Source organism: Carcharhinus amblyrhynchos, chromosome 15, assembly GCF_965287045.1.
Source record: "Carcharhinus amblyrhynchos chromosome 15, sCarAmb.v2.hapA, whole genome shotgun sequence".
NCBI lineage: Eukaryota > Metazoa > Chordata > Chondrichthyes > Carcharhiniformes > Carcharhinidae > Carcharhinus > Carcharhinus amblyrhynchos.
In genome coordinates this window covers 30,155,503-30,166,746 of record NC_137338.1, presented here as the reverse complement: position 1 = coordinate 30,166,746, position 11,244 = coordinate 30,155,503, and the positions used below count along the sequence as shown (strand labels likewise).

The 11,244-nt window shown below is 42.0% G+C and overlaps 1 non-coding gene across 1 annotated transcript; it reads right to left on the bottom strand.

Annotated features, from left to right (window-relative positions):
- Positions 1-8,989: 8,989 nt before the first annotated feature.
- LOC145353558 (U2 spliceosomal RNA) lies at positions 8,990-9,181 on the bottom strand. Its single transcript, XR_013888730.1, has one exon. It is a non-coding gene; the product is annotated as a U2 spliceosomal RNA (small nuclear RNA).
- Positions 9,182-11,244: the final 2,063 nt, after the last annotated feature.

The following is an 11,244-nucleotide window of genomic DNA, read 5'->3' as shown; positions in this document are numbered from 1 at the left end:
AGGGATTAGCGGGCAAAATGTGTGGGGATAGGGCCTGGGTGGGATTGTGGTCAGTGCAGACTCGATGGGCCGAAGGGCCTGTTTCTGCACTGTAGGGTTCTATAAAAATCCCACCTGACTTCTTTTAAAAAGCATAGCGGGATGGAATCACAGAACTAATAATTAGTTTTAGCAGCAAGAAAAAAAACATGAAAAATTAGATTATGATACCATACTCCTTTAAAGTTAGAGTTTATTTATTAGTCACAAGTAAGGCTTACATTAACACTGCAATGACGTTACTGTTAGAGTCTCCTTAATCCCTCTTATCTTAACAATTGTACACTGATTTTAAGATTAATGTGGGTTACATTAATGTACATCTTAGGGTTTAATGGTCTCATTAATAAGCAAATTCCCTTTTAAACACACAAGATGACTCTGGTTAAATACATGCACTCTGCTCTGAACCCAAGTAAGATTTCCCCTTAGAACCTCCCAGATGTTACTCACGTGAGAGTTTCCAAATGCCACTCCCAAAATCAAGTCTTCTCTCACATTAATATTTTCCCTTAGCAGTTTACATTCTGAAATCCCATCCAGGTTTTCTAAATTGCACTTTAAAAAAACTACTAGCCCCACTTTAAACACTGAATCCCGTCCAAGTTTTACATCACCACTTTTAAGATTTCTTTGTCTTTACTGCTGTACAAAACTGTTCATAATTGCTTTGATTCTCAATTCCCAGGCTATATTAAAATGGCATCAAACTTTCCATTAAGCTCTGAAGTCTGCTTTCCCCACTCTAAATCTGGTTACTGCAATTGTCTCTTTAACTCAGAACATCTTGTTTACCTTTCCTTGAATTCTTCTGAAAAATATGTTGGCCGCTGTTTTCTTAGTTTCATTCATCTTAAGTCCCAATTCCCTGGTTATCTGGACAGTAACTGTTTCTTTTTGGGAAGCCTGCCTCTTTGCCACTCCCATCCTGTCCAGTCTTTCTTCTGGCAGAGTTGAGAGATGTTCACTCCTTGATGTCCTGTCTCCAACTGCAGTAGAGTCATCTAGAACAGAAACTTAAAAGCTTTCTTATCTTACAAGTCCTCCAGTTGTTAAGCAACCACTCTTATCACTATTTATTCTTCACACCGTAACTATCTCTAAAAACAATAGAATCACAGTTGGAATTGAAATCAACCTCCATACATGCAAACATCTTTGTCCAGCATGAACTTAACTGTAATTTTTGTCCTTCCAGCCACAGAAACATTAAATTAAACACACTTAAATCTATACCTTATTTTGAATGTTTACCAATACAAATATAAATCCCTTAAAACTACCTTTGCTTTCCTGTCACCAGTGACACTTGTTGGAAAATTTAGGGACTTGTCAATCCTTGATTAGAAAGATAGCACAGTTCTGAGGACTGCTAGGGCATCAGGCTAATTTCTGTAATGGGTTTCATATACAGCTTGGATGGACCTCACCCAAAAGTGGCTAGTATCAATGTGTCTTCAGAGAATGTGCAAGGCAGTGTGGGAAGATCTTAAATTACTAAGGCAAGGAGAAACAAGAAGCAGCTATGGAAAAGAGAAAATAAAGAATGATAGGGGTAGTGGGTTTCATCCGGGTGCCCCTGTTCCATTCCACAATCCAAAGATATACAGGTTAGTTGGATTGGCCATGCTAAATTGCCCCTTAATGTCCAAAGATTTGTGGGTTAGATGGATTGGCCATGCTAAATTGCCGCTTAGTGTCCAAAGAAGTGTGGATTAGGTGGATTGGTCATGCTAAATTGCTCCTTAGTGTCCAAAGATGTACAGATTAAATGGATTGGCCAAGCTAAATTGCCCCTTAGTGTCCAAAGATGTGTAGGTTAAAGAGTGGAGAGGATGGCCTGGGTGGGATGCTCTGACGGAGATACAATGCAGACCCGATGGGCCGAATGGTCCCCTTCTCCACTGTAGGGATTCTATGATTCACTGATCTAGAAAATATGGTGAATGTAAATTTCAATCAATTGGGATCAAGGAAATCAAACATGAGGATATGTTTGAAAGGGTGGACTAATAAATGGTAATTATCATTTTGTGTTTACAAATATAAGACAATAAAATCTGGAAAGAAAGTAAACAAGGAAATACAAAGTTAATAGGTTGAGTCAACAGAACACATTATGGGAGAGGGATTGATAGATCATGGCAGAGAGCTAACTGAAACCAACATGTCAGTATACAACGAGAAGAACGCAAGCTGAGGTATATGGAAGACAGTTGCCGGAATTCTACTGTACCGTCCACCACGGAATCGGAGCGGTCGAGGGGCGGACAAAGGAAATGTCCGTAAACCTCAGGTGGGAGTTTCCAGTCTCGCTCAAGCAAGGCCATAAAATCTCATCCACTGTGTCCAGGGTGCATGGGGTCAGCTAAGGCTGTTATTAACCCGATCTCACTGGATGGTGCAAGAGTGGAAAGTGACCTCTCTGAGACCAGATGTTCCTATGTGTCTATGCGCTGACTGTTGCAGAAAGTTTGGCACTTAATTTATCTTACAGGGCATCTGGCTCCCAAGTAATTGTGCCCATACTCATGCCCATTATTATAAAAATGTATTTTATTATCATTCCTCCATTCTTCCAATGAAGCAGCATGGAAAATATTATTACCAGATTTGAAAGCTGTATCATGCACAATTAATGTTTTTTGGAATAATTTCATCACATTTGGCCTGCTCTGCTGTACACTTCAATACAGTTCCATTTTCTAAAGAACTAACCATTTCAAAAAAGGCACACTGTTTTCAACAGCGTCTTCTACAATTCAAACTTTCAACCCCAAATCTATTCTCAGTATCTTGAAAACTGCCCTACAATTTAGTAAATTGTTTTATAAGATAGAAACAAGAAGGACACAAGTTTTGATAGAAGCATCTTTTATTCTGTGGTCATTTATATCTGAAGGCCACAGTGTGGGTGCCCACCCCATTGGATTCAGTAGGGTTTTGAAGTGATGATCCATTGTGGCACTGGGGATTTATAAGGTCATTCTGCAATCTGTACCTTTATCACTGTTGCTCATAGGGCGCAGCTTCAAACCACTTGGAATCGATTGCTGTTTGATTTTTCTTCCTTTATTCTTTCATGGGATATGAGTAAAACTGGCAAAGCCGGTATTTCCTGCCTATCACTAATTGTCCTTGAAGAGGCTGGCTTGCTGGGCCATTTCAGAGGGCAGTTAAATCAACCACATGGTTGTGCGTTTAGAGTCCAATTTTGATTTGATTTGATCTGATTTATTATTGTCACATGGATTGGCATACAGTGGCATACAGATCTTGCGCACTGTACAGACAAAACATACAGTTCATAGAGAAGGAAAGGAGAGCGTGCAGAATGTAGTCTTACAGCCATACGTAGGGTGTAGATGCAGGGTCTACATGTAAGCAGACCAGTAAGGATGGCAGATTTCCTTCCCTAAAAGGACGTTAGTGAACCAAATGGGTTTTTACAACCAACAAGGGTATTTTTACCGTCGCCATCACTGAGACTAGCTTTCTATTCTAGATTTATTAATTGAATTTAAATTCCACCAGCTGCCATGGTGGGATTCAAATCCATGGTTGGCAAAGCTGATTCAAAATGTATAGCCCAGAACACTACTTACTGTCTTGCTGGCTATGAATGTCTATTACCAGCGTAGGTAATTGGGAGTGTCTGTGAATCCACCCCCCACTGCAATTCAACATGGCAGCTTTCAAGAGGTAGATATCTAGTGGAGATGGATCCATCCCAAATTCCAGCCTGTCTGCTGGCCTGGCAACCAAATTCCACCTATCGAAAGAGCAGAATGTCTGGAAGAGGAATAGACCATTTGATCCAAGCAGTCCACCATTGTTTGCCATCAGACCTATTTGTGCACCCAAGTAGTTATCAGTCATCAGTTATTCTTGACAGTAAATTTTGACAAATAATTCTATCATCTGAGATCACCGCCAAGCTGAATCATGTTCACACAAGGTTTGTATCTTATGCACTTCAAAATTTAAGTTTACTAGTGTCACAAAAAGGCTTACATTAACACTGCAATGAAGTTACTGTGAAAATACCCTAGTCACCACACTCCAGTGCCTGTTCGGGTACACTGGGGGAGAATTTAGCATGGCCAATGCACTTAACCAGCACATGGTTCAAACTGTGGGACGAAACCAGAGAACGTGGAGGAAACCCACGCAGACACGGGGAGAATGTGCAGACTCTGCGCAGACAGTGATCCAAACCAGGGATCGAATCCAGGTCCCTGGCACTGTGAGGCAGCAATGCTAACCACTGTGCCACTGTTCTAATAGAAGTCACTGAATAGTAATTAGGAGTGAAAATCTCTGAGATGAGTTTCCTCCCTCTGAAGCAGAGGCACCGTAACTAGCTCTGATCTACCCAGTTTCAACCATCAGAATGTAGTATTAGGAGTAGGTCATGCAGCCCCTCAATTCTGTCCTGTAATTGAAGCAAATCAAGGCTAATCTTTATCCCATAGTCTGCTTCAGCTCCCAATCCCTTGACACACTTACCTGAAATAAATCCATTGATCTCAGTTTTGAAATTTTCAACTGAGATTTCAGTAAGCTAATTCATCACAGATTTGAGGTCAAACCTGAGACTTTGCACATTCCCTGTATAAGTTTGCTGCAGCTGAATGCCTCATGTATTTTATTAAACAAGTGTGTCGGTGTTTATTGATGAAGACTTGCACATCATAGAATGTTCTTGCTTTTCTTGGGCAAAAATAAATCATAGAATCGCTGCAGTGCAGAAGGAAGCCATTCAGCCCATCAAGTCTGCACCAACAACAATCTCACCTAGGCCTTTCCCATCGTGTTTACCCCATTAATTCCTCTAAGCCACGCATCCTGGGATACTAAGGGTCAACTTAGCATGGCCAATGCACCTAACACGCACTTCTTTGGACTGTGGGAGGAAACTGGAGAACCCGGAGGGAATCCATGCAGACACGAGGAGAACATGCAGACTCCGCACCGTTACCCAAGCCAGGAATCGAGCCCGGGTTCATGGCACAATGAGACAGCAGGGCTAACCACTATGCCACTGTGCCGTGCTGTGTTTCAGCTCTGTGCAAGCTAGCCTTTGCATTTTTCTGGATACTTGTGTTAGAAAAGAAATGAAAGAACTTATATTAATATCATATCATTCATGTTCTGAAGGCATCCCAAATGGCTTTCCACATTTTTTGCAGAGCAATCATTGTAATGTGCAGAAACACAGCTGCTAATTTGTACACAGCAAGATCCCACGAGATAAATGACCAGGCAATCTATATTAGAAATGGTTTTTGTTGGGTGAATATTGACGAGGTCACTTGAATAAAGCCCCTGCTATTTTGCAAGGAGGACTATGGGATCTTTAACATTTACCTAAGAGGGAAGGTAGGGTTTCATTTCAACATCTCATCTGAGAGGTAGCATTTCCTCATTGTTCCAATGAAATCTCAGCCTAAGTCATGTGCTCTGGAATGAAACTCAAACGCTGACTCAAGAGGTGAGAATGCTACTAGATAACTGATGACAGCCAAAAAATAAACTGGTGAATTCACCTTAAAGATTCTCATCAATGTACTATTCACAAACAAAGAAAGAACAATCTCTCTCATTTCCAAATTTGGTTTTGGGGAGGGAATTGAAGTTTAACATTTATTTATTAGTGTCACAAGTAGGCACAAATTAACACTGCAATGAAGTTACTGTAAAAATCCCCCAGTCACCACACTCTGGTGCCCATTCAGGTACACTGAGGGAGAATTTAGCATAGCCAATGCACCCAATTAGCACGTCTTTCAGAAACCAGAGCACCCGGAGGAAACCCACACAGACACAGGGAGAACGTACTAACTCCACACAGACAGTAACACCAGGATTCAAATCCGGCTCCCTGGTGATATGAGACAGCAATGCTAACCACTGTGCAGGAGAAGAAATTGAAAGTATGTTTTCTGAAATCCCTAAATATATATATAGGTTGCTGTCGACCAGGAGGAGATGCTCAGTAGATTTTGAACATCTTGCTCAGAAGACTGTTAGATTTTAGCTGTACACAGTCAGAAATCCAATACTTGGCTGGCACCAACCCAAGCTGTGTGTTGAGTCATTATCTAATGCTATTTTTTGAAATAGATGAAAGCTTACATCTGCGTGGCACTCCTGAACAGGAAATATGAAGGAATGCATTGTGGATGTGGTTCAAATACTGCAAATTTCCTGTGGAGTCCAGGAAGGTGGTTGGGTGTCCAGCACGATTGCAGGATTCGGATAATTTAAACTGCAATAGTAATTCATACATTCACCAAACTGTAACCTACCCACTGGATTTTTAAATCTAATGTGATGATGAGGGCTTTACTCAGAAGTGAGGAATCACATCTACACTCACAGATTTAATAGGAACATAGTGACTGCACTACAGATCTGCCAGATCACATTCATCATGACCTCAGCTATAGCACTCACTTCTACGTGATTAGTTTGCCTTGAAGTTGGCTATATTGTTCTTAATTGCGTAAGTTTTTCCAGCAACTGCGGTAATCAAATCTGCCACACAGCTAGTTATATTCCAGAAAGCTCAAGATCCTTTAACTGTCGCTGGCTGTGTTATACTCTGGTGTTTGTGTTTAATTTAGATTATCAAAGTTCTGGTCTATTGTTACTTTAGCCATTACAGGGCAAAGGTTCCTGAGGTTTGAGGCTGCAAACCAACAGCAGAGTCTTGTAGTTATTGCCCTTGTTTAGCTAAGGAAATAACTGATTGCATTTCTCCCTCCTGACTTTTCCTGACAAGCTCAATCTAAGATTCCATCGCCAAATGACTTTTATTTATGTTTGATTTAAACAATGAGTGCTGATAGGCTCTTTGACCATGGGACATCACAGAAGAGTCTGATATTGTCCCCACCTAACCTTCATTAATGTCTGACAGAGATCAGGAGTCGGATAATAGACTAAGGAGACTAGTAGAGAATGCCTGTCTGAGTGCTGGAGCACGGTTCATCTGTCATGGCTAATCCATCACCAAGCAAGGCTTTGAATGTGCACCTTCTAACTTCATATGGTTAAGTATTACAGTGTGCCATATATTTACCCAACAAGCCTTCAGTGCGCTAAAGATATTTACAATTATTACAACCACTTGAAGATAGGTAAAAATGACTCCCCTATTCTACCACTCCAAGACCAACCACAACAAAGGTTGTTTGTAAATTTGGTAAGGATGTGCTTTGCCCAAATTGCAGGCATTGCACTATTTACACAAACAGATTGTAAAGAATTAGTCAGGCAACTTTTCTTAGGTTAAACAAGGAACAAGATAAGTTTATTGAAATTATTTAGTGAAAAAAAAGAGGTAAATCACAACCAACATTCCATGGGCCTACACACATATTAGTAAAGATGGTAGAATAAGAGTACAGGCTTAAAGATTGTTTCCAGTTTGTGAAAAAGATAAAATAAAGGGTATACAGTAAGCTATCCGCTAGATGGTCTTGATGTGGCGATTTCATAAAGTAGTTGTTTCATTCAGTTGTCTTCCTGGGTGTACTTGTATGGAACGGATTTCTGCATCTTATTACCCAAAAGATTTTGGTTTGCATTAGGATGGTTACTTTGCAAATCCAGGCACAATGCCTTTAAGAAAGAGAGCAAATAAATAGCTTTTTGCAGGCTGTTTTCAACACAGTGTTCTGATCGGTCTGCTTGGTAACCCAGACTAGGACTTTCAGCTCCCATTTTCATCAGGCTGGTTTGGCAAAAGGAGCAGAAAATCTTGAGAGATGGCCAAATTGCGTTGCAAACCGTGTAAAAGCTTGATGTAGTTCTCCTGCCCCCTCCCCACCAGTGACATAACATGTTTCCCAACATTCAACCAACGTGACGTTGTGGGACCCACCTCTTCCTGTGTTACGTTCTATGTTTCACAACACCAGGTTAAAATCCAACAGGTTTATTTGGAATCATGAGCTTTCGCAGCGCAATGCTCACAGCAATGAAGTTACTGCAAAATTCCCCTAGTTGCCACAATCCAGCGCCTGTTCGGGTCAACGCACCTAACCGGCACATTTTTCAAATAGTGGGAGGAAACCAGCGCACCTGGAGGAAGCCCTCACAGACAAAGGGAGAATGTGCAAACTCCACACAGACAGTGACCCAAGCCAGGAATTGAAACCAGATCCCTGGCACTGTGAAGCAGCAGTGCTAACCACTGTGCCACCGTGCCGCTCCAGTAGCTTGAGTAGTTGCTGTGTTTCATCCCAATGAAGGCTTGCAAATTGTAGCTGCCTGCAGTCCTCCATTGTCTTTAGAGGATTTCAGTTTATTCTTTTTAAATTTAGACAGAAAAAAACATAAGAAATTGTATATTTAAAAATCTACACATCCCTGTAACAATAATATAAGGTTATCATTTGGAAGCTTCACTATTGAGGAGAGCCATGGCCTCAGCAAATGCTAATCGGGAATCAGGCAGAGAATTCAGCATGCCCAATTCCTGATTATTTCACCATTAAAATTAATTACTAAAAAATTAGGAGCACTGTGGCTTTCACAACTAATCGTCCAGATTGTAACATCATTGAGTGAGCCTCAATGTTGGCAGCATAAACCTTGCAAAACTCACACAATTTTTTTTAAACTTTATTCCAATCCAATCTAGTCAAATTAAAGCCAATTCAGAGTCCCAACAAGTTGGGACATTCCCGATCCAAGCTGACAAGACAGGGCTCTCACCTCAGGCAACTTTTCATAGGTTAAACAAGGAACAAGATAAGTTTATTGAAATTATTTAGTGAAAAAAAAGAGGTATATCACAACCAACATTCCATGGGCCTACACACATATTAGTAAAGATGGTAGAATAAGAGTACAGGCTTAAAGATTGTTTCCAGTTTGTGAAAAAGATAAAATAAAGGGTATACAGTAAGGCTCTCACCTCCTGCCTTGGGCTTGATCTACATGATCCAAGCTGACTGGAGTAGGTGTAGCTCCTCCTCTAAGGCTTGATCTAATTTGCATCTTAGCCAAAAGGCCCAGATGCCGCTTTAAAAAATTGCTTCAAGTGAAGCTGAAATGTAACCCAATGACTTCAACCAAGGGCAGCATGTCGATACTACACTTGATCTTAGCCAAAAGGCCGAGAAGCGAAAACTCACACACTATTTGTCATCCTCAGCCTGTACTGCAGCAAACTTCACCATTCAAAGCTGTGCTGTTAGGCTCATGTCATTTATTACCATCCACATTATGCCAAGTGTGATTTGATGTTCAGCTTGGCCTTATGACAGGAAGAACAGATCTTCACAGATAATAAAACACTCCTGGAATAAAATTAGACATTTTACCTTTTCTTTAAGAAGCGTGTATTTTACAGAGATAGTCTTTTTCCTATATATGATTCCAAACATTGATACACAACGTCAGAACAATGCCCATAAAATGCACTAACCTGACGAAGGAGCAGCGCTGCGAAAAGCTTGTGGCTTTGCTACAAAATAAACCTGATGTTGAGACTTCTTACTGTGTTTACCCCAGTCCAATGCCGGCATCTCCACATCATTAAAATACTGGCAGTAGAAGTATCACTATTGGCTTCAGCACCACAAGGCCACAGGAGGTCGATTAGCCAACTCCTGATGGGAAACGCACATGTATGGGTATTCATAGAATCATAGAATCCATACAGTTGACATAAAGGTGTTAAGTAGATTTTCCCACGTTGGCAGCTATGGGATAAGCTTCTGTACTACTTTACTAAATGCTTCAAATATTGAAGCAGAAGGAGGCCAATTGGCCCATCGGGCTGCACCGACAACAATCTCACCCAGGCCCTATCGCCGTAACCCCATGTAGTTATCCTGCTCATTCCCCCGACACTAAGGGGAATTCTGCATGGCCAATCGACCTATCCTGCACATTGTTGGAGTGTGGGAGGAAACCGAAGCACCTGGAGGAAACACATGCAGATACGGTGAGAACGTGCAAACTCCACACAGACAATCACCTGAGGCTGGAATTGATCTCAGGTTCCTGACACTGAGGCAGCAGTGCTAACCACTGTGCCATCGTACCACCCCTATTGGGTAAGGACAAGATGGAGTTTGGTTATGATGTGTACCATGGCCAATTATGTCTCAAAATGACCTCAGTGAAATGCTCCAGGTTACTAAAGCTCTTGGGGCTATAGCTCAGTGGGATTTGGCAGCTTCAGGAACAGAAGAAGAAAATAAAATGGATATTTGCTGCCAACTTAAACAAGAAAAAACAAGCAGCTCAGTTACAAAAACAAAGATTGCCAAAAATAAGGGTGGCAACCCACAATTGCACAATAGGCTGACTTCTTATTGTTAGTGCTGCGTGTTTTACATGGCAGAAGAACACTGAAAAAAAAGTTCATTAGTCACAAGTAAGGCTTACATTAACGCTGCAATGATGTTACTATGAAATTCCCCTAGTTGCCACACTCCAGCGCCCCTTCGGGTCAATGTACCTAATCAAGATGTCTTTCAGGCCGTGGGAGGAAACTGGAGCATTCAGAGGAAAACCACACAGACACAAGGAGAATATGCAAACTCCACACAATAGTCACCCTAACTGGGAATCAAAGCCAGGTCCCTGGCGCTATGAGGCAATAGTGCTGACAACTGTGCCACCCCGGTGAAATGTGAAGGGGCAGATTTATACATAGTCAAAACCCAAGCCCTTCTTTATTTCTTGAATGCCATTTATCCCAAATGTTTCCCTGTGCCATAATGGTGAGAATAATGGAGTGATCCATGCCAGTCCCCCAGATGCACTGTGCACGGCAAGCCATCCACACTCAGACACTGTTTAGGGGAGTTGGGAATTCTGCCCTGGTACTGAGAGGGGTCTCGGGTGCCATTGCATAGGGCACCCCAATCTGAGTGCACTAGAAGATCCCCGCCTCCCCTTGGAGACCAGGACCTCCCCAATCATTGGTGGCATGTTCCCCTAACCCCACCCTGACACAGGTCACTGGCATCAGGACTTTTGAGCCCTCCTGATGAGTACCCCTGCCTGACCCCTGCCTGACCCCTCCATCAAGACCAACTTCACGATCCACCACTGCATTCCCATTCCTTCCATCAAACCGCCACCTGCCCTCCACACAGATTCCCCTCCCCACATTGCGCCTTTCCCCCCATTATGGCCCCCACTCAGGCCCCATCCCCTCAGCATTGCCCCAGCACA